The following is a 23993-nucleotide window of genomic DNA, read 5'->3' on the forward strand; positions in this document are numbered from 1 at the left end:
CCAGACCAGTCCTCTTGGTCCTCTCTGCAGACTGTCCAACTTTAGTGGAGGTAAGCCCTTGCCTTCCCACGCAGCACAGTACCCCCGTGAACCACTCATGATTCCTTTTCCAGTATGACTACAGTGGAGGCTGCCTCTTCTACTGCTGAGGGTCTTCCTTGGACTCCCTGCGTGGGTTGGGTCCTCCTGTGCCTTGCTGGTACCCGGCAGCTCCACTTGTGCTTCACTGAGACTTCTACCTTTGCCAAGGCTTGTTGGTGGCTTTTCCACCGGGACTCTTCATCTGCTCCAGAGCTGCATTCCTGACCATCTCCACCCTACCGTCGACCAACTCCTGCAACCACAGTTGGGAGGATCATGGCTCCTGCCCCCACTGGACTCTTCTGTGACTTCTAGACTTGGTCCCCTTCTTCCACAAGTCTTCCTCTTCAGGAATCTACCACTGGTTTCTTGCAATCTTGTCTGGGTGTTGCATTTTCTTCTTTTCCTTCCTTCTGGGTGGTTTGGGGAAAATGCAGTACTTACCTTTGGGGTTTCCTAGTTCCCCAGCTCCCTTCTACCTATTCGAACTAACCTAGGTGGGAGTACCTTTATTTTTGTAATAATGAGGCCCTCATTTTGAGATTGGCGGGAGGGGGAGGCCACCCACCAAACCCTTCAGGATGGAAAACTGCCACTCCGGCTTTCCATCCGCTGGCCCTATTATGAGTTTCCCAGTGGTCCAGTGAGAAACAGGCCACAACATTGATGCCGGCTCATAATCGAGTAGGTCTCAATTCTGCTGTGCGTCAGGTGTGACAGCATCCATTGCCCTTTTGCAATGTCTGTATGTCCAGCAGTGAAAAGCGGAACAGGGCTATCCATGGTGGCCCCTGCACTGCCCATGCCAAGTCCCTCGCACCTTGTCTCCTCCAGCCTTTGCATGGCAGTGGAACCGCTTGCACCGCTGCGCTGGCGCATTAAGATCGCCGGCACCACCAGGTGGTCAGACTGTGGCGGCTCCGCCATAGTCATATTGTGGAGGTCGGACCACTGCCTTGGTGGTGGTCTGACAGCCGCCATGACTCTGGAGGTCCCAGGACCACCAGACTCGTAATAAGGGCCTGAGTGTTTTCTTTCATGTGTGTAAGTGCTGTGTGACTACACTGGTATTTTATGAGCTTTACATGTCTCCTAGATAAGCCTTGGCTGGTCATCCACAGCTACCTCTTGAGATCCTGGCTTCTAAACACTGCCTAAACTACTCAAATAGGGGATACCTGGACCTGGTATCAGATGGAAATCTTATGTACCCACCACTCACTAGACCAGCTTCCTACAATGAGCTTCTTGTCAAACAGCAAAATGATGTCACGCACAGTGAACGTAGCCAATGGCTGAAGTGAGCTGTCCCATTACCCAATGCTGTATGAAATAGCATACATAAGATAAATGTGAATTAAAAAAGAACAATTGAATGGATCAAGATGTCCTGTCAAAAACCCCTGTATACAAGCATATTATTATATATATAAGTTTAGTAAAATTACAAAGTTTTACTTACACCAGACTTAAAAAGAAAAGTCACTAGGATAAAGCTGCAGCAATATACCATAAAGCAGTCCGCATAGGACTCTTAATTAGTCTCAGAAATTGACAAAATAAGAACAGTGTAGAGGTAGTGGTCATCCACAAAAGTCCATTAAACATTAAAACCTTTACTTTCTTAGAATGAAAACCATTGATACTTTGTGGCTTACCATTCTTGACTTTCAATGTCACTTTCGTTCCTCATATGTGAACTTTAGACACTAAACTTGACCGGACCATCTGCTCCCGATTGGAAGTTACACCTTATTAAATGTATTATGGTAACTCCAATGTTATTCTATGGGAGAGGTAGGCCTTGCAGGGGTGAAAAATGAGCTTTGGAGTTTTTCACTACCAGAATATATAAAACGTAATAGTATATTAACTACTCTTTAAATACACTGCAGCCCCTTTCTGGGCTGCTCAGGGTCTCCCCTAGGGGTGACTTACATGTGTTAAAAATTAAGGCTTTGGACCGGCAAAAGGTTTATTTTGATAGGTGAAATGGTAGTTTAAATCTGCACACACAAAGCTGCAATGGCAGACCTGAGAAATGTTTAAAGGACAACTTAAGTGGGTGGCATAATAAGTGCCTCTCCTGAATGCCTTCAAAAAAGCTAAAAGTATTTGCAACATAGTCATCCATACCCGACCACGGGACAAGCCCCCAATCAACAGACAAGGAACATTATGGGGCCTACCACCCCAAGAGAGGCCATTTCCCTTGTGGGAAATTGTAGGGTCTGCCAGTTCACTAAAAAGACAGTCAAGGTAGAATTGGGCTTGCAGACGTCTTCGGAGCTGAAGAATCTTATTAACTGTAATAGCAAGAATGTTATTTACATGGTAAAATGTCCATGTGGACTCATGTATATTGGAATGACCACCAGAAGAGTCGGCACTTGCATCTGTGAGCATAAAAGCACAATCAGATGCAAAAGAGATGCGACTCAACTGACTGAACATTATATCACTAGCAACCACGATCCCAACGACATGGAGTTTTGCGTCATTAATCAACTTAATCACCCTACCACGAACTTGAAGCAGAAACTACTGTTCTATGAACAGAGATGGGTGTGGAGGCTGCGCACTGACACCGTTGGATAAAACAACAACATCCAATGGCCAACACTAGGATAACAATGTATTTTTCCTATTTTTTTCTAACCCATTTCATTATCCATGGCCACTATGTAAATTTATTTGTTTGTGTGTTCTCTATTTCGTCCCTTTGTTGGTAGTGCACTAATTGGTAATTACCTGGAGTGCAAAAATGTACCTTGTCCCAAGACATCTTGCTTTGTCTCTGGTGACTGGAGAAACCAAGATTGGTCATGGTCAACCCCACATTCGGGTCTGACATGTCCCATTTTACCGAGGCCTCACTAGTTGCCTCACGTTTTTCTCCCCTCACTATTTATTTATTTTTTCCTTTTTCCCCACTTGTCTCTCCTTCTCATTTCCCACGTTCGTGTTTTTCCTCCCCGGTAGGGCACCTCCCTCCCTTTCACCTCATTCCACAAATAGGCAGCCTCCAGGAGCACAGTAACCGCTGATACACAGCGATCCCCGCTCCTGCGTTTATGGTTGATCAGCAACCACACCCCATAAACTACTGCAGCAACAGGGGGCTAAAATTCCCAGCTGCCTGAGGCACCCCCTGAGATGCCGTGTCATCAGGGAGCTCCCGGGCCCTCTCCCAGCGCAGGGTGCTCCCAGGAGCCCTGTTGCACAGTGCACTACGGCCATGAACGGCACCAGCTGTACTTGCTTGCAGATCCAATTAACTCTTAATTGCCAGCAAGCGCTCCTTTATATTCCCTGCACTCGTAAACTCCATCACTCGAGCGGCTGGGACGTGGATTGCAGGTACTCCCACAGGGTATTTCCTTTGATGTGGGAAGAGTTTCAACATTTCTTTTCTCCTCCCCCTTAAGGGGCCCCCCCCTTTGAATTAACTTGACATTGAGATAATAGTTGAGGGCACACAAACCAGCGTCTGTGTTTGTGGGCCCACCCGGCTTGCCAGTGACTCTCCAAAATGTATTATTTATTATTCAGTTAACTTTTAACGCCTGTACTTAGCATTGTGTACCTGAACTTGGCTCTTTGAGCCTTTTACTTTTTGCCTGCATTCAGGTTAGCGTCACTATGTACTAGCCTTGATCTCCTTCTAGTTTTTGCTTCTCTAGTGCCTTTGTTCGATCCCCTAACAGAGTGTGACTATAAGGGAAACTCTCCTTCCGTATACTCCCAGACCAGAGGCAATCCACCTTGAGGCCTATTTTCTGGGCCTCCCTGCCTATATCTTAAGTGCATGTGTGTGTTTGAGTGCCATTCACAGTGTTTTTTCTCACTTTGTGTGCTGTGTTGTGTTTGCAGTGGCACCTCAGTCTTCACCACTGTTTTTATTCTCCTATTAAGCCTACCCTCAGAGAACAGTATGTCCAGGTAGGCCCACTATTTCTTTATATGTTAAGCATGCTTTCATGCTTTTCCCATTAGGGGATCCTTGACCCTGACGAATGCCCCAGGCTTTCCATCTCTTAGCGAGGGCAGAAACATGTTGGTCCCTGACTTTTAGACTCTGTGAGTCATCAATCTCAACTACGTCCCTAGCATAACTTTTAACCTTACCTGCATACACCTCCATTAAATTGTTCCCAAATCATAATAGGTGATTTGTAAGGTAATTTTATTTAGCTACGCCCTATCTGGATCCCTGTAATTATTCAGTCAGATTTCAATCTCAGCACTCCCTTGGTAGTTCCTATAACAACAAGGTTGAGTCTGCCCAGGTAGTATCATCTTACCTCGGTGGGGCTAGGTGGTCAAATGATGAAGCATGACACTATAATGTGTGTGAGACCACCTAGTCCGTAAGGGGAACTCCCTCCTGTAGACACAGCCTCATCCACATCCACCCCCCACCTTTATCTCTATCTGGAAATTACATGCTTAGCCAGCGCCCCCTGAACTGGGCTTAAAAGTTGAGTTCCTTCCAGTCTCACACCCCACACCTTTAGGGGTTTAATTAATATTAAGTGCTGCAGGCACAATATATGTATTTAATTTCCATGCCACCGACACATGTAGTTACACTTTACTACGGATTTACAAGTACGTTAAATACATCAATTGGGTGTAAGCCAGTGTTATCATTCTTTAAGGAGAGAGCATAAGCACTTTAGCACTGGTTAGCACTGGTAAAGTGTGCAGAGTCCTAAAGCCAGTAAAAATGAAGTCAGCAAAACAGGAGGGTTAGAGGCAAAATGTTAGGGAACTACCACATCAAGGATGCTAGATCTAATACTCCTTATCCTATGAAGTACAAACGTCTGGTATGATAACCTAGCACTATTCTCATGCCTACTTTCTAACATTAAAGGACTTGACTTGCACCAATGATCACTTTGACCATCCTTTTAGCAGGTCACACCACTGAGGTTATATTCATGTGAATAAATCTAATCCTAGTCACATAAAACATGCAATCTATGTGGAGATACACATCATTGATTTGAAGCTGAATCCTTCATGTCAACCCAATCTTCAATAGACAGCAACGCAGGCATTCCCACTAGACCATGAAATTATGTCATCCAAAATTACTTCCAGAAAAGCTCAGCAGTTTCCTCCACTCAGAACAAGAAATGTCCAAAAAATAGTTCCTCAAAGGTCAAGATATTTTGAAAGAGAAAGGAATAAAACGTACACCCTCATTGATACAAAAAGCAGATCCAAAGATACTACAAAATCTGCAGAATTTCCATTAATAGGTCAAGTGATACAGCTAACCTCAGTTTATATTTGACACTACAAGTTCAAGAAAGAGATCTTCAGAATTGTCAATGAATTCTATACCCCAAACATCAACATAAGCTGAAACACACTCAGAAACTCAATAATACATTAGACAAACACTTCATGAAAAAGCTGCTAATAGACTTGATTTTTACTGCTTTTAAAAGGCTGGGAACAACAGCCTCCCATAAACTTTCCCACCACAACCTTTTCAGTGAGCACACAATCTAAACTGTACTCCTTCAACCTGTTAAGAGAAAACTAAATCAATGACCTAAGCAAAGACATAAACTTGTCAGGTTCCTCAGTAGACTGTTGCCCTAAAAATATTTTTCAAACCATGTTTGAGGTCTTTAGTTGGCAGAGGTATGTAACCTGTCCAAGTAGGGACCATGGCCTAGACAAGTCACAACACTATCCAAATTATCCTATGCTCACCGTCTGGTAGCTTGGCACAGAGCATGCAGGCTTAACTTAGAAGGCAAAGTGTACAGTATTTGTTCAATAACTCATACAGTAACACAGTATAAACACCACAAAATGTACTCCACACCAGTTTAGAAAAATAGATTATATTTATCTGAATTAATAAAAAGATCATAAAGGACACAAATACAGTATGCACAAGTCGAGATGTCACATTTTAAACGTTTAAATGAGCTCCAATCCTTAAGAATCAGTGGTTATATCCTTGTAACCACTGGTTACAAAGATACTTGGGATTAGTTAAAAATAACAACTTACGGGGGCTCCAGCGGAGGAGATGTGCTGAGAAATAATGCTCTGCATCGGATTTTCCAGCACGGGACAGACTGCAAGGTGATACATCAATTTTCAGGAGTGCAGCCCTGGTTCCTCACTCCGAGGTGGGGATATTTCGATGCCCAGGGACGATGCGATGAAAATCCTTGACACGCTGGTGGAAGGCGCAGGCACTGCATCATTCCGGTAGGCAATGCAGCAATATTTCCTCTGCAGGCGTTGCATCAATTTTCCGATACACAGAGGTTTTCTTCTCTGGGGTGAAGTCTTTGTGGCCCTGAGACTTCAGAACAGGAGGCAAGCTCAATCCAAGCCCTTGGAGAATTCTTGTGTGGAAGACAGAGTCCTTACAGGAGAGTCAGAGGCTAGCAGACAGCCGGGAAACAGGCAGGGCAGCAGCTCTCTCAGCAAAGCAGTCCAGATGAGTCCTTTGGGCAGTTAGGCAGTCCCTCTGACAGAGTCCAGGTGTAGATTCAGAAGTGTCTGACTTGGTGAAGTCAGTGATCCAGTATGTGCACCCAAAAATGCCTTTAAATTGGAGGGGACTTCAAAGAGTGGTTTTGAAGTGCAAAGGTTCCCCTTTCTGCCCAGTCCTGTTTACCAGGATCCCTGTGGGGGGGTTATCAGTCCTTTGTATGAGGGCAGGCCACTGACCTTTGTAGTGTAAGAAAGATTCCCTCCACCCTTCCTGCCCAGGGAGACCCATTCAATATGCAGATGAATGCAGATGTGACAGAATGTCCTGTATTCATGGCTGTTCGTGTGGAATACACAAGGGAGCTATCTTCTAGCACAGACCAGACGTGGATTGGAGACAGGCTGTACGAAACAGATGGCAGTAAGTGCAAAGAAATGCCCACTTCCTAAAAGTTGACTTCTAAAATAGTAATATTAAATCCAACTTCACCAGTAAGCAGGGTTTTCTATTACCATTCTGGCCATACTAAACATAACAGAACTACTCCTTCCAGATCAGAATCTACTAATTAAAAGTGTATGAGCGCAGTCCCAATGGTAGTCTATGAGAGGAGCAGGCCTCACAGTAATGGAACGTTAATTTGCGAGATTTTAACTACCAGGACATGTAAAACACACAAGTACATGTCCTGCCTTTTACTTACATAGCACCCTGCCGTTTGGGCTACCTAAGGCTTACTTTAGAGGCGACGTATGTAGAAAAATGGGGGTTTAGGGCATGGCAAGCAGTTTTAAATGGCAAGTCGAAGTGTCAGTGAAACACACAGGCCTTGCAATGGCAGGCCTGGGACATGGTTAAGGGGCTACGCATGTTGGTGGCACAACCATTACTGCAGACCCTCCAGTAGCATTTAATTTACAGACCCTGACCACCTCTAGTGTACATTATTATGGATTTACAAGCACTTTAAATATGCTAATTGGGTAGGAACCAATGTTATCATGTTTATGAGAGAGAACACATTCACTTTGGCACTAGTCATCAGTGGTAAAGTGTGTTTAGTTGTAAAACCAGCAAGAACATCTCTGTAAAGGTAAGCAAATGTTCTCCACATTCAACTCTGTGGAGAACCAATTGGCAAGTCAAAAACACAGCTATTAGCCAAGGGATGGGATACATATTCCTGCAATCCAATCTAACGTGGTACAGAAAAGGAAGAAACCTAGATCAAGAAATGTCCATACCGAATATTTCACCCTTTACAAAAAGCCCACAGTCAATATTCCGCCTCGGCATAGACATGAAAGCTGTGAAAAATAGGCTTAAAGAGAATAAGGACCGGGCACATGTCCAAGATGGGAACCACGATGGATGCTTGCTAAAGACCTCCATGCTGGGCCCATCCATTATCCTGCATCCATTTTAACCGGGACCTTCTGTTGTGATCGATACCTGTGCACAAGGGTCCCGGTGACACATGGAATGTGACACCTGGCATCCGGGGACGGCAGAGGCAGGGAGCACCACAGGGAAGGGCCCAGACTGCTGTGGACCCTGGGCAAGGCCTATAGATGGCACATCGCTGCTTGTGATGCAGAAGGAGCTCTGGAGCACACAGACCCTGATGGGCTGGTGAGCATGGGGAAGGACCCGCTCACCCTCCTCCCATCCACACACCCTCCACCTGACAACCTAACCTCACAGGGCCGTCTGGTTTGCCCGGCCTTTGGCCCTCCCCGACATTGGGCTGCGGGCCTTACCGCCATCATTGCTGAAGGAGGAGCCTCTTCCACATGCAAACCTGCAGCTTTTTGACTGGGTCCGGAGACCCAGCGCTGACAAAGAATCACTACACTCCTGCTGTTTGCTGCCTTTTGCTTGCAGTGCTCTGGGGCTTTCTCTTGCTCTGTTGTGAGCCTCTCCCTCAGTGTCTGAAGCCCTGCAGAGCACTGGGGGGGCTGATGCAACTGAACATTTGACACGTGTGTGCTCTCCAAGGAGACCCTACAACCTCAGAGGGGGCCACAACGAGGTTGGCGGCAGCTAAGTCCTGAGTTTCTCATCAGGGGCCTCCACAGTGGACCCATGCAAGTAGTGAACTGTGCAGCGCTTGCTGGTTTGACCCTTGTTGCTGCACCTGGGCCTGGCTGGGCCACCACCACATATCTGGGGGGGGGGCGCATGTGCAATGCTCATTCCTTCAGACATGAACTTTACTGTTTCTATCCCTGCGCCAAGGCCAGGGTAGGGCTTCAGGGGCCTTTTTGCTGCGGACCAGTAAGTAATATAATGTAGGACCTCGGGGTGCCGCCTGTGTGCAGAACAGACATACCTGAGGATACCCCATTTGGAGCAGCCCTATACTGTCTTAACCTGTCTTATTACCTACAGGGCTGAGCACCTCATTACGCACATATTGCCTCAGACTTTGATCCCAGCCATTGACCATCTCATATTCATGAGTGCCTCCCCAACCCCTGGCTTGCTCCCTCCATTGTGATAAAGACTGGTCTGCTCTTCCCATCCACCTGTGCTGGAACCCTAGGTATCCTGCATACTGGGAGACCTGGACACTCTCATCCCCTCAACTTGCATCCCCTTGGGGAAAGCACAGCTTGCGGAGACTGTATGGATGTGCCAGCTGTGGGTGATCCTCCACTGCCCCTGCCGCCCCAAACTTGGACACCTTCCGTCACCTTGAGACCATGCTCAAAAACATTCAGAACAATTAGAAAAGTTCCCACATGTCATTCTTGACACCAAAACCTCACTGGAAGCATCTCTTGACATGAGACTCCTCAATGTGGACCACTGCAAACTGACTGAGATAGTTAGTGAAATGGAATCATCAAGCCATAGTCTCATCCCACTAGTATGTGACCTGCAGACTAAATTTACGGCAATGCAGGAAGAGATATCATCCCTACATCACATGGCAGAGGATTTGGAGGGACGTTCTCGGATGCAATAACATGCGGTTTATAATATTCCCTGGATGATCAGAATAATCAGAACTTCCTTGCATTGAACTGTTCCTTGAGGAATGGCTCATGAAAACTGTGCCAAACGACAAAATACCCACCCTGTTTTTTGTGGAATGAGCTCATCGCATCCCTACATGGTCGCCTAAGGCAAGAGCACCGCCGCACCCCCTAATTGCCCGATTTAAAAATTACCATGACCGGGACCTAATCCTTCAACTGTTTGGCACTAAGGCACCCTGGCACTTGAAAAACACCACCAAATCAGCTTAGCATGATTTCACCTTAGAGCTCCAATGCAAACATAGCTCCTAAATGAAGGTCAAGCAATGTCTGCGGGAACTTCAACCCCACTATGCACTCTGTTTCCGGAGAAACTCACGGTTATAGTTGGTGATACCTCCCATGTCTTCACCACCCCTGAGGATGTTGGACCTGGCTCCATACAAAGGGGCTCACCAACATCACTGATTCTGAAGGCGAGGAGGCGACATGGGTGACAGGACAGAAACCAACACGCATGTGGATGGACTGAACCCAAGCGACTGCAGAACAGTCATGTGTGGTGAAGGCGGTGGTACTTCGTCATCAGGCCAATTCCTTTGCCGTCCTGAGAAACAATTATGCTGATGACTCTGAAATATGTAACTCTGAGGTCTCCTCCGGCTTCAGTACCAAGACCACTCAGGTCACACCCGGGTCTGCCAATTACCTCATTTGACCCACCTTGATGGCCCTGCTGCCTCTTCTGTGCCACCACCTGCTCCCGGATTCTGAATGCATGCACCTCCAACATGCTTGGATACATGGTGCCTCATCGATATGTTTACGGGCCAACACCCTAGGCCATGGACCTTGCTATTATGCCAAGTCTTACCAACACTCCTAAATGGACTGTCTTCATTATTTCTGTTCTTTATGTTGTTATGTTAGCATTATGTAGGCAGCCCTTTTTGTGGTTACTGCCCTGGGGGAAATGATACTGTATTGGCTTGTTATTGGCTTGGTTAACATGCTTTGCTCTGATATTCCTTGTTGAACACACTGCTACTCTTCTACTTACCCTATGAGTACACCAATGCTGACCCAAATAGGTTTTCACTGAGGAATTAAAGGGGTCCACAGAGACATGACTTGGCGTTACACATCCACGTACTGCATACATACTTCATTCTATGACACAGACTGTGTACATACCTTAGACGTTGACATGCACATGTGGGTATGCTTCAGGAAACGGATCTCACGATTTCTGAACTAGGCTGTATTCGCTCCAGGTGGTGGGGACAAACATATGACACAACTGCATCAGTTTATGCTTGTTTGTTTTGCCCCTGGGGTCCCCTTTGTCTACTCAATGGGTAGACATGGATAGTCGATATGACATCTTGAAGGGCCTCCTGGATGGCACCCCCCCATACATAGTGGCACTACATGCCCCCAATACCAACCATGCAGGATTCCTGGATGTCCTTACGCTAGCGCTCCTCTAAGATGCGTTGTATCCTGCACTATGGGGAGAGGACTGTAACTGTGTACCAGATTTCAGCTTGATCATTCATACTCCCCTTTACCCACAGCCACTAGCATTCGCATCACCCATCACTTTACTAACTGAGGTAAACATATGCGCTTGCATGACATGTGGCATGTGAGTCATCCACATGATAGTGAGTGTTCGTACTATTCGCCGGTCCGTGACTTACATACCAGGATCGATTTCCTCCTTTGCACAGATCAGATTGGCCCCTTAATAGTCCAATAGGAATGTCTTTCTTGGTCACTTTTTGATCATTGTCCTTTGTTATCAACCCTGCGATGGGCCAAATAACGCCCCGCTATACCTACCTGGTGCCTCCAACCTGAATCGCTCTCTGACCCTCCTTTTGGTGGTTGTTACCCTTGTACCCACTGGGTTGTGTTGCCGTGACTAAGATGCTGATATTGCCCAGATTGTTATATTTCTTTGCAGCATTACCCATAGTGATCCCGCCGACCTTCATAGGGTGATCTATTACGTAGCAGCACAACTGCAGTGGCCAATGGCCTGACTGTGCTCCGCCACCTGCCCAGAATTGCCACCAGTTCTAGCAAGGCTAGGTGGCTTGAGTCTTTATTCTTTGCTGTCCTACTCATCCGGACACTGCAAGCGGTTCTCGCATCAGATGAAGGTAGCCCACGCATGCTGGTGTTGTTTTGATCATCTCAATGGCCCCTGCCTTCCATTCTCATTGGAAATCCCTGTCTGGGAATTACCTAAATTGAGGGGAGTGATACTGGCTGCCGATTGAGATCTCTGGAAGACCACAGGCGTCACCCACATAGGGGATTTATACCTGGATGTTCGCCCTCATGACATTCCAGGACATTGCAGAGACATACACTATTCCACTTGGACAATTCCTCATTTATTACACCATACAACATGCATTGCAAATTTCCTGGGCAGTCGCGGGCAAGGAGCCTCCCACATCCCAGGTGTTGCAAGCCACGCTTTCAGGTGGGGGCACGCAGCACGCTATCACCTGTGTCCCTGCCGAATCTCATGGCCAAACAACACGTCAAATGGGATGAGGTGCTGTAACAACCACTATCAGATAAAAATGGGAGTGAAGTGCTCCAACTAGTTTAAGCAGTATCCTGAGACCCAATGTTCAGGTTCACACAATGTAATTATGTCCACCAGGCCTATTTAGACCCCCCATAGCATTAAAACGTATATTCCCATTGATTTTCCCTGCTTGCCCCTGCAGTAAACTGCAAATGGCATGATTTTATCACATGGTATGGGAATGTGATAACATTTCTGCTATTACAATCAACCTGGCATAGGGGAGACTGGGATTGCGACAGAACTGACAACACATGCCCTTCTCCCCACACCTTACTCTTGCCTACTAGGTCTTCTCCCCCACGGGAAGGGTGATACATACCTCCACAGATTCATTGACCTTGCGTTTGTTCAGTATAAATACAGAGTGACTATGGCATGGAAATCAGCTGTCCCCCAAGACCCTCACCAATGGCTCTGGGATCTGCTTACATGGACATGCGCAGAAGCCCGTACTATTCCGTGGCTTCAAACACATTAAATCATCTGCTCTGGGGGGGACTGCTGGGAGACCTTCCTACTAAACGTGGAAGCTAAGATTGGCTCTCATTACCCTTGATTGCTGCGCTGACCCAAGACACATGATCATTGATATGTGCTATTGCCCTCACTACCTGCTTGCCTTCCCACATGTACCACCAACAGCCACACTTTCTGACTACCCCCACGGACACCCCTACCCATCCTTATGCATGATATAACTAGTCTTACAACACATAGGATTCCATGAGCATGTTTATTGTTTTACTTGCTTTTACAGTGTTCATTGTTGACACCTGCGTGACTCCTCTGGCAGTCACAGCTAGACAACTACCGTACATCTGCGCAAGCCACAGCAGGCGGCATGTCACCTATTGCCGCGATGACTGTAGCAGCTCTTTGAATTGTAAAAAAAAAATCTAATAAACACATGTTTAAAAAAAAGAGAATAAGGACCATCAACAACAGAGAATTCAGAAGAGCAGTAAAAATCTGGCTTTTCTCAGAGGGAGGACTTAAGTTACCTTTTGTCCACAACATTGTTTTGTATATGCAGCCTGCAGAAATATCCTAACAAACTCACATTTCTTTTGCTCACCATCCTAGTAATTAATACCACACCAAATGGCAGAGAACAATGCCTGGGCCTCATGCATGATACAAAATCTCAACACTAACGAATTACTGTTCAAACCTCATCTATATCCAATCTAGATTACCTAGGCTGCCACTTGCCCCGTGGCCTCCAGTTCCTACATGTTCCAGTCGGATCGATTGACAGTGCCACTGCTTGGGTTTTCCTGCCCAGGTGTTTCCCAGTCACCATTGTTCCCGCCAACGGAAGCTCTGCCCACCCCAGCACCTACATAATGTAGGCCGCTGTGCCTTAATTGTGCTCAGTGCCATGACCCATGACCCTCCTGCCTTCCAAAGATACATCATCACCAAGCTCTACACCTTTGACTTTGGATGCCACAACAAACACTGCCACCAAGCAGACTCACAGGCCCAGGTGAGACCCTTAACCTGCACCAAGTGGCACATCCCATGCCAAAGCAAACACACCAGCCCACAACCAGCCCCACCCCAAACACAACACAGACACTACCTGAACAAAAGCACCAACTTCCGTGCACTCATTCTCAACACATGCTCACACTGCAAACACACCACCAAGATTTAGGGCCTCATCTCCACCCTCGCACCCAACATCCTGGTCTTCACTGAGACCTGGCTCAACCTCACTTCCACACCTGACATCACTACCTCAATACCTGAAGGATATCAGATCACCCACCAAGACCGCATCAACAAGATTGTCGGAGGGATCGCAATCACACATAAGGAATCTATCTAATGCACCACTACAAATGCCTATATAACCCCAGCCATGGAATACCTCAACTTATGACTATAAATAGACAGAAAACTCACCATCAGGGGCACCTTCACCTACCGTCCTCCAGGACCACGTCCAGCCTTTTGCACCTTCATAGCCGACTTCTTCGCCCACATTGCCATAGACTCCAACAACTACATTTTCCTTGGTGACCTCAACTTTCATCTCCATTACCACAATGACACCCCATGGGCACCCTAAAGGCACATACTAGATTCCATCTTTACTTCCAGCAACCACATCAGGTACAACCACACCACGGAACTCACCACTACTCCATTGTCCACTTCAACATCACCAGCTTACGGCCCTCCAGCCCCCGTCTGCCGAAATCCCCCTCCTGCAGCTGGAGCAGGGTCTCCAAGGACACAGCGATCAATGCCTTCAACATCACCCACCCTATCTCCTCCAACAATCTAGACCAGAACATCAGAAAACTTAACAATCGGATCACCTACTGCACCAACAGTGTCAGCCCTATCAACAACAACACCCACAGAGGGTCCATCAAGCATACTAGCTGGTACACTGAAGACATCTGAACTGTTCAACAATACTGTAAGCAACTGAAAAGGACAATGCGCACCAGCAAAGACACAATCAACAAGACTGCCTTCGAGACAGCTCTCAACCTCTACCACAGACAGTTATGAGAATTGAAGAAAAGGCCCATAGCTTCACACGTCTAATCAAGCTCCAATAACAGCAAATAACTTCTATATTGTCAAAGTATTCTCCAACTCCTCAGTTGTAACGAACAACGTTACCCCTCACAGGAACTCTGTGGCAAACTTGCAAACTTCTTCTGCAACAAGATTGCCAGCATCTACAGAAACTGCAAACCCAAACACAAGGCCATTGACTTTTTTGATGCAACATAATGACCCTGCTTCCACCACAGACATCTGACTAACAGAATAGAGTCAGCGCACCCCACAGGACATTGACTCCATCATGAACTCGGTCCACTTAGGGGCCCCAACCCACCCATGCCCTTACCAGATCTCCAAACTTGGCAAAGCCAAAATCAGCCATGTACTCACCACCTCGTTCAACACTTCAGTTGCCTCAGTCACCTTCCCCGAGGACTGGAATCATGCAGAAGTCAAAACACTACTAAAGAAGGCATCAGCAGTGTAGGAGGCTGCCTCTCTATATTGTGTACGAAAATGACATGCACTGTGCAGAGAGTTCAAAGAACCCCACCATGGTATCCAGAGGTAAAAAGCACGCCACCTAATGCTCTGTTTTTGTGGTAGTGTCAGCGAGCAGTTAGGCTTATCTTGGAGAGGTGGTAAGCATTTGATTTACTCACTGTATTAATTAGAACAATAACTCAAGACCAATTTATAAAAATGCTTCATATGTTTATAACATTTTTAAGATCAAGATCATCAATATATGGTAAGCACTTCTTTTGTTATGATTTTTCAATATTTTGAAAATGTATGCTTTTAGTGTGTATTTACGCCCCATACGAAAGAATGGGATAATAATGGAAAAATGCATGTAAAATCAGTCAATGCTCTTGTAAGTTCATCTTCTATTTTTAAGTTGAGGTCATTGAGATGTCCTGTGGGCCAGCCAGAGATGTTCGGGCAGTTCCCAGTTCAAGCAGGAGCAGCGGCTGAACTTCTCAGAGCTGGAGTACAACGGAGAAGGTGACCACTTGAAAACACACTGCACAAATGGACTTAAAGTTAAGTCTGATGGGTCTCCTTGGAAGGTAGAGGTTGCAAGAGGTTAGGGACCTGTAGATCACAGGCTGGTTTGGCATAGCTGGGGCCAGGGAGGCTGGGTGCAGAGCGATAGGCCGGCAAGAATTGTGCATGAGTGAGTCCTTGGAGCCAGGGGCAGGTCTCTTGGAGGGTAGATTGCAGGTCAGCAGGGCCACTTTGGATGGTGGTTCTTTGGTGTCCGGAAGTCCCTCGACTGGTGCTTACTTCTGAGCTTTGGAGAGTCCAGAAAGGAGTTTGCCTCTAGGTTTCTGACATTGGGGTTCCAGTACTAAGGCCAATGGTATATCTCTGACCTTAGAGGTCACAGTGCGTCCATATTTGGCACACTGGTAGGTGTTGTCCTTCTGGTCCAACCTGTGGATTTTGGGTGGGCTGCTCGGTCTGATTGGTTGGTCAGTGGCCAGTCAGTGAACATGACTTCAGTGGTTCCTTGTTTGCAGTTTGCAGGAGAGTGATACCTTCACTCTGAGGGAGGTCCTTGGTGATTTATAGAATGCTGGAGGTGCTCTGGGGTTTTGTAGAGTCCTTCAGGTTTCCAGGTGACACCTCAGCAACGGTTGCTGAGTCCTAGGAGCAACAGGCAGGGTTGGGCACCTTATTCTTTGTACAGCAGGACTTCGTGCAGTTCTCGTGCCTCAGGACTTTTCAGTTCCTTGTCCTCTTGTGTCCATTAAATCTGATCTGTTAGTCTAGGGATGCACTCTAAATACTGCATTTAGTGGGTGTTAGGGGGAGCACCTGGTAGTGGCCAATGTGATACCTACCTTAGGGTGGCTACACCCACTAAGTGACCACTTCCTGTGAGAAGGGGTCACATCCCTTACTCTGATTGGCTACTTTCCTACCATCCGAGATGGAGGAAAATAAAATGGAATGGTCACCTCTACTGCGAGAGGTGAGGGGCGGTGCACTCCAACTCTGGCTTTTCCAGCTGGTTTTCCTACTCAAATCCATTGAGTGGCCATCTGCTGCTGGCAGCAGAGGGGTAAAGCCTACCTGAGGGAGGAGGTGTAGCACCTCCACCCAGGAAAGGCTTTGTGTTCTGGCTCCTGAAGAACAGAGGCTCTCACCCTAGGAGTCCAGACTTCTGTCTGGTGGTGGCAGGCTGGCTATGTTCAGTCAGCAACCATGCCAGGTCTATTAGGTTTTGCAGGGGGCACCTCTAAGCTGCCCTCTGGGTTCATTTTATAATAAATCCAACACTGGAATCAATGTTGTTTTTTTATTTTCCTGAGTTGTTTGATAACAAACAACCCAGTATTCAGAGTGCCCATAATTCTTGCTGGGGAACTCATACTGACCAGTGTCCAGCACATATCTTTGCTATGGCTTCTCTGTACACTTACCATGTCTTAGGGATTTGCAAAGACACAGTAGGGGCATTTTTGCTCATGCACATATATACCCTCACATGCAGTATACTGCACCCTGCCTTAGAGTGGTATGGCCTGCCAGAGGGGTGGCCTACATATATTGCATGCAGTGCTAGTAGTCATGGCACTCTTGGTGTGTGCCATATCAAGTTTGTAATTTTTAAATACACATTTGTCATGCTCTTGCAATGGCAGTCTGCATGGGGCTGGTGTGGGGCCTCTCAGAGTGGCATAATTATGCTGCAGCTCTGGGGGGGGGGCTCCTCAGTCCCCATGCCCTAGGTACCAGGGGTACCTTTTATTACGGACTTCCAAGGGTGGCTGAAGTGTTTTGGGGAAAGAGACCTAGCTCTGGGAACTTGTTTAGCAGGGGCCCAGGACACTTACAGTTTGAGGCCACATCATTTTCCAGGCAAAAGGTGGGGAGCTACCTTGTCAAAAGAGGCCCTTTCTCAAAGGCAGACTCCAGCAAACTCAGCAACTATTGACTGATCGCCCTGCTCCCATTCTCAGCCAAAATATTAGAAAAAGCCATCAAACAACAACTCTCCTCACATCTGGAATGGAACCTCCAATTCAACTCCCCCCAATCTGTATTCCCCAGCAACCACAGCAGTAACACAGCCCTCATCACAGTTACCGACGATATCCAAGCCCTACTCGACCAAGCAGAGACTGCAACTCTGATCCTCTGAGACCTCTAGACAGCCTTCACATTGTCTCCCACCACACACACATCACAAGGCTGCACAACATAGGCATCGAAGGAGGCACCATTAGGTGGATCACCTCTTTCCTTGCCAGAAAAACGCAAAACGTCTGCCTTCCCCCTTCACCTTCAAGCCCAAGGAAACCATCTGTGGAGTAACCCAAGGATCCTTGCTCAGTCCCACCCTCTTCAACACTTACATGACACCTCTGGCCAGCATCGCCAAAACCCATGGACTCAACATCATATCCTATGCTCAAGACACACAACTCATCCTCTCCCTCTCTGAAAACACCACCAAATCCAACTTCCACAGCTGCATGACAGATGTCACCAACTGGATGAAGAAGCTCAATGCAGACAGGTCAGAGTTACTGATTTTTGGAAACAAAAGCTCCCTACGGGATGCATCCTGGTTCCCTACTCCTACCTCCACTAACCACGCTAGGAGCCTTGGCATTATTCTGGACAGCAAGCTCACCATTATGACTCAGGTCAACTCTGTCTCTTCCTCCTGCTTCTCTATCCTCTGTAAGCTTCATAAGATATTCATAATGCAACCCCAAAGCCCCAGATGTACCATCACCGAGGCCCTCATCTCCAGCTGACTGGACTATGGCAACGCTCTCTACATAGGGAGCGCAGCTTATCTCCTCCGACGACTACAGACCATACAAAACACTGCAGCCAGACATGTCATGGATTTCCCTCGACAAACTCATATCACCCCCTATCTCAGGAATCTCCACTGGCTCCCTTTACAGGAAAGATGCCAGTTCAAGTTCCTGACCCATGCATAGAAGGCCCTACACAATGGCAGACCTGTCTACCTGAACCACCACCTGAACTTTTGTCAGCCCACCAGACACCTCCACTCCACATCTCTTTCTCTAACCTCTAACCGCTGCATCAAACCTAGCAGATGCAGAAGTTGCTTCTGCTACCTAGCAGTGTAGACATGGAACCGCTACCCTTTCATTTAGAGACCTCCCCATCTCGTCCGAGGTTCCAGAAGGCACAGAAAAATTGTCTATTTGGCTAATCAACTGAACCCTGCCAGTGCCTGGATATCCTCATGGGTGACAAGTAACACTCTACAAATCTACTGATTGATTGATTGATTGCTTTGATACAGATATAGTAATTATTCATGTGTCCACTTGGAAAGTGCTTTGGGACCTCAAAAATAGGTATGAAAGCGATATAGGAAAGCTACACTGCAGTACAAAACACTACATTTGGCAACATTTCCACCAGAGGTTTTTTTCAATTTGACTTTTCCCACAGATTATATATTTAATTTGGTGAGAGACAATGAGCCTTATTTATACTTTTTGGTGCAAACACCATGTAATAAGCCACAGGTGCACTCCCCAGGCCCCAGGGGCACCCCCACCCACACCAGAGGGACTGCGGAGGATGGGGGACCCCATCCCAGGTAAGTACAGGTAAGATTACATTTTATTTTTGAAAGTGCCACAGGGGGCCCTGAAATGGGCCCCCAAACATAGCACAGGGTGCAATGGCCATGCCCAGGGGACCCATGTCCTCTATGCTGGCCATTGGGGAAGTGGGCATGACTCCTGCCTTTTCTAAGGCAGGAGTCATGTGGCATGGTGGGTTTAGCGCCATAAAATGACGCTAATCTGGTTAGAGTCATTTATTTTTTTACTCTAACCTGCCTAAAGTCATTTTTTGGTGCTAACCCCTCTTCTTCTATACTGCCAGCTCCACCCGACTAAAGTAATTATTTTTTACTCTAGCCCACCCTTTGCACCGGCTTGCACCAATCCATAAATATGGTGCCCAGCTGGTGCACAGAAATGGTGCAAGCCGGTGCTAAACTTTTTGGTGCAAAACTGAATTAGTGCAGTTTTGTAGCAAAAAGTATAAATAAGGGCCAATATTTTGTACGTTTGCGCCACTTTTGCATCAAAAAGTGACATTAATGCGGCACAAAAAAAGTATAAATCAGGGCCTTGGTGCTAGACGGGTCTAGCACCAAAGTATAAATATGGAGTTAGATTTGCACCGAATTAGAGTAAAAAAAATGACGCTAATTTGGTGCAAACAGAGTATAAATATGCCGCAGAGCATAAATAGGCCCCTAAATATGGCGTTAAGGCCATAGAGGCATTTTTGCACGGGAACACCTACCTTGCATCTCATTAAGGCAAGGTAGGTTCCACTTTCAAAAAATGCACCGAATTAGAGAAAAAAAAATGACACTAATTTGGTGCAAACAGAGTATAAATATGCCCCAATGAATCACCAAAATGTTAGTATGATAGAGCCACCTCACAAACATTACCCACTGATGACATCAGAGGTTTGACACTTTGGTCCAGATTTACGAAGCCCTTGTGTTGCCATTGGATCATGAAAGGTGGAACATGGTAATGAAAGAGCTTCAGTGAGATTTATTAAGCCATGGAAAGCTATCTTAGCTCGTTCTGTGTAGCTTAGGAAATGCAGAGTAATGCAAGGAAGCGCAAGTCGATACCTTGTGTTACTCTGTGTTATGAAGGTGTTCCATTGGTGGAGCATGGGTGTTCCCAAGCATCTACCCATGGTTTTTGATGCATTCCCATATTTACTGACTAGTAAGCCTAGGAATGCATCAAAATTCTACCCCTTGCCAGAATAGGCTTAACGAGGCAAAATATGTGTATTTCTTCTTATTACTTCATCTTTGTATGCATGCTGCACTCTGCAGGATGTATACAAAGAGGAATATGCCTCTAGGGATTTTTTTTGTGAATTAAGGTATCCCTTCCTTCACAAACAAAATCCTTCCTGTAATGCAGGCACCCTAGAATCATGGTAAAAAAAAACGCCTGCATTGACGCTTAATAGCCCCAAGTAAGCCAGCGCACAGAGAGAGCGGAAATGTGCCATTTGTTACTACTTATAGCGCATTCCTCTTCTCTCCATTTGCTATTTGTCTTGCTGTGTTGGGTAGCTCCAAATGCTAAATCTAGCCCTTAGCTTCTCTCTGCCCTCTTAACATCCTCTTATTTATTGCTGATTTGTTGATAAATGTAAACTACAGAAAGTAAACTGTGATGTTAGATTGGGCTGCCTTTATAAGCCTTGGGGCAGATTTATCAAAGGGTTGTATCGCTTTATTATTACACTATGGGGTGCTAATGCGATGCATCCCTAAAAAAGCAATTTATCCAGCCATGAAAGGCCACCTATGTGGCTTGATAAATCCAGAGTAATGCAACGCTGTGCAAATTGCAGCGTTGCAGTGTTCTGTACCAGGGAGGTGTTCCATGGGTGGTCCATTGGGTGTTCTCATGCAAAACCCATGGATTTTGACGCATTCCCAGGTTTAACATAAGTTGTAGACCCAGGAATGCACCAAAACTGCTAATCCTCTCCAGGTGAGGCATAATGAGGAGCAACATTTTTATCCACCTTGTTTTTATCTCTTTCAATGTGTGTTGCATCCTGCAGCACATGTAGAAGAAGGAAAATGTCTCAGGGGATTGTTTTTTGCGCAAGAAGGTGTCTCTTCCTGCACAAAAACAATCCTACTTACAACCCAGGCACCCTTGCACCATGGTGCAAGCATGTGTGAATTGGCGCAAGGCAGCACATTATGCGTCAGTGGTAGAAAAAGACAAGAATGAGCCTTATAGTGTTAAATACAGAGCATTCTTTTCCCTTCCCTGTCATGCAGCTCAGCGCAGTGCAGCAAGGTGACTTGCCACATTGTGCTGTGACACTTTTTGATAAATATCCCTCCAAAGTTCAAGTCAGTGGCAGGAATAACAAGGCCAAAACAGGTGTAGGAGTTGCTACCCCTGGTGACTCCTAATTCCTCTGCTGCATTAACGGAGAAGGGATAAAGGCATCTACAATGGCAGACAGAAATTTCTCACATAATGCAAAACTAGACCCACAGTGTATCAATTCCATAAATTGTCAAGGAAATTACATACAGTACCCTTTGTACCTTCATATATGACATGCAAAAATAACATGATTGCTTTGTGTCCCCCAAAAGCATAAAGACCTTGTCCCACTCAGCTTCAAGATCTACTAATACTCATAAATCTTAAGTAATTTCTCCTGTAAGCCGATGATGCTTTCAAATGATGCAACGGACTCGTGTTTTAGTAGGCCCAAAAAGGACAAATAACAGCTTGAGAGTCACTGTGAGTCACTGATACATACTCACATGTGCAATGCAATTTTAACAGTGAGAGCATGTCACATTCGGCCAAAATTCAAATTGGCAATCAAAGCTTTAGAAATGACTGGAGTCCATTGAATAGTGATTGGAAGGGATTTGCCGTACTTAACAGGAACTGCACACACTCTTCAGGTGCAGATGCTTATCCTATTTTTTTTTGGCTGAAGTGTGTGTCGGGACAACATTGTCAGTCGTGTCCTGTTTTGGCACAACTTGTAATTCCCGATCCTGCGGTAGAACTTGAAACATTGAGCTTCCTGTGATGTGTGAGGTCCACAGATTAAACTTTGTGCATGATTATGTTTTATGTGTGAAGGTGAAATACGCAAAACTTGCTACGAATACTACAGTCTTGGTATATTATGTAACACCTCATTCTGAGGTGCAGAATGGGAGTTAATGCTGCAGTCCGCAAGTACTACACCCTGCTTTATTAGTGTTTACTGGGTGTGGACTTTCCACAAAAAATAGGCAATGTGCAGCGGGCCACATAGACCAGTTTCTTACTATAGAGCCCCCAAAAGTTGTGTCAGATTAAATCATATTAAATTGTGGGAGAGTTTTTATGACTTGTGTGAGGGCAGTGAACTGAGATTGAAGAGTCTTTGGTCAACAAATTTTCCATCTCATCAGGGTTGTTCTTCTCAAACCACTTCCATGTTGCAGTATACAAGTAAGACACAGAATGTGCATATCGAGGTTCCAGGTAGGCATCAACCAAATACAACCGAAGTGGGCAGATTTATAAAGATTTTCAGTTGCCACAAAGTCATGCAAAGTGGCACAAATCTATGCATAAAAGGGGTGTTATGTGAGTGGTAAATGCACCTTCATAAACTACTGCTCATGGTTTTTTGGCAAGAAGCCCTATCAAAATTAGTAGACACAGCTTGCTTGAAGCAGGCACTAACAAGGTGAAGTGTTTTTATTTATCCTAACTTGATTCACATTGTGTATTTGCCGCTTTGTATCACACATCCAATATGTGAACATTTTTACAGTTATTTTAATCATACTATTTTGTACAGAATGATACCCTCCCAGTACAAAACCTATGTTAGACATTATACACAGAACTTTACACTATGGTGCAAAGGTTGTCATAAGGACTCTCATACTCCAACAAGACTGCTGGATTTGGGGCAGCAGCACCTCTGCAATGTAGGCACCTGAGTCACTCCCACACTCATCAGCAGCTGTCAGCCCAACCTTTCCTGCTCTCTAGCAGCACCTCACCAAAGCCCAACCGGAAAAGGTGATTTCTGGCAGCCTTATGTTGGAAATCTGAAGACCCCTCAGGGAAATTGTGGTGAAATAAGCCTTACCAATTTCTCTCCACATACAAGTCTCTTACACACACAAAAGCAAGAAAAGAGATGCAGGACAGTTTTCAATACATTGAATGAAAAGACTGCAATCAAAGTTAAAATTCATGAGCTGCAATGATTAGGATAATGAGAACTAATAAAATCAGGATTGTGAAAAATAGTTATGTAAATAAAAACAACCACAACATATTGTCATGACATGAGTATGCAATTCCTATCTAAACGCCTAATCTCTAGCTCCTAAGCTAGAGCATGGCGATGTAAGTTTAATCTGTCTGTACAGTGTCCAAGAGAAGCAGACCCCACCCTGTTACCTTGGTATAAGGTCATTCTGCCAGTCTCCAGATCAGGATCTGTGGAGACACAAGGGCTGAGGTCGACTGAAAACCGGCATGCAGCATGTATGGAATTTCTGGTTGGAATTGCCTTTAATGCCCTTTGTCCTACAAGATGTTTTTATTGTTGACATGTTTATGTTCATGCACAGAAACCTAAGCTGGACTGTTTTCACAGTCTTGGAACTAACAATACAAAATATTATTCTGTGTGCCTCACTTCTATTCTTGTGAATCTGAGGAAAAGAACATAATGCAAAGTATCTGATAATGACGCT

Source organism: Pleurodeles waltl, chromosome 11, assembly GCF_031143425.1.
Source record: "Pleurodeles waltl isolate 20211129_DDA chromosome 11, aPleWal1.hap1.20221129, whole genome shotgun sequence".
NCBI classification, from domain to species: Eukaryota; Metazoa; Chordata; class Amphibia; order Caudata; family Salamandridae; genus Pleurodeles; species Pleurodeles waltl.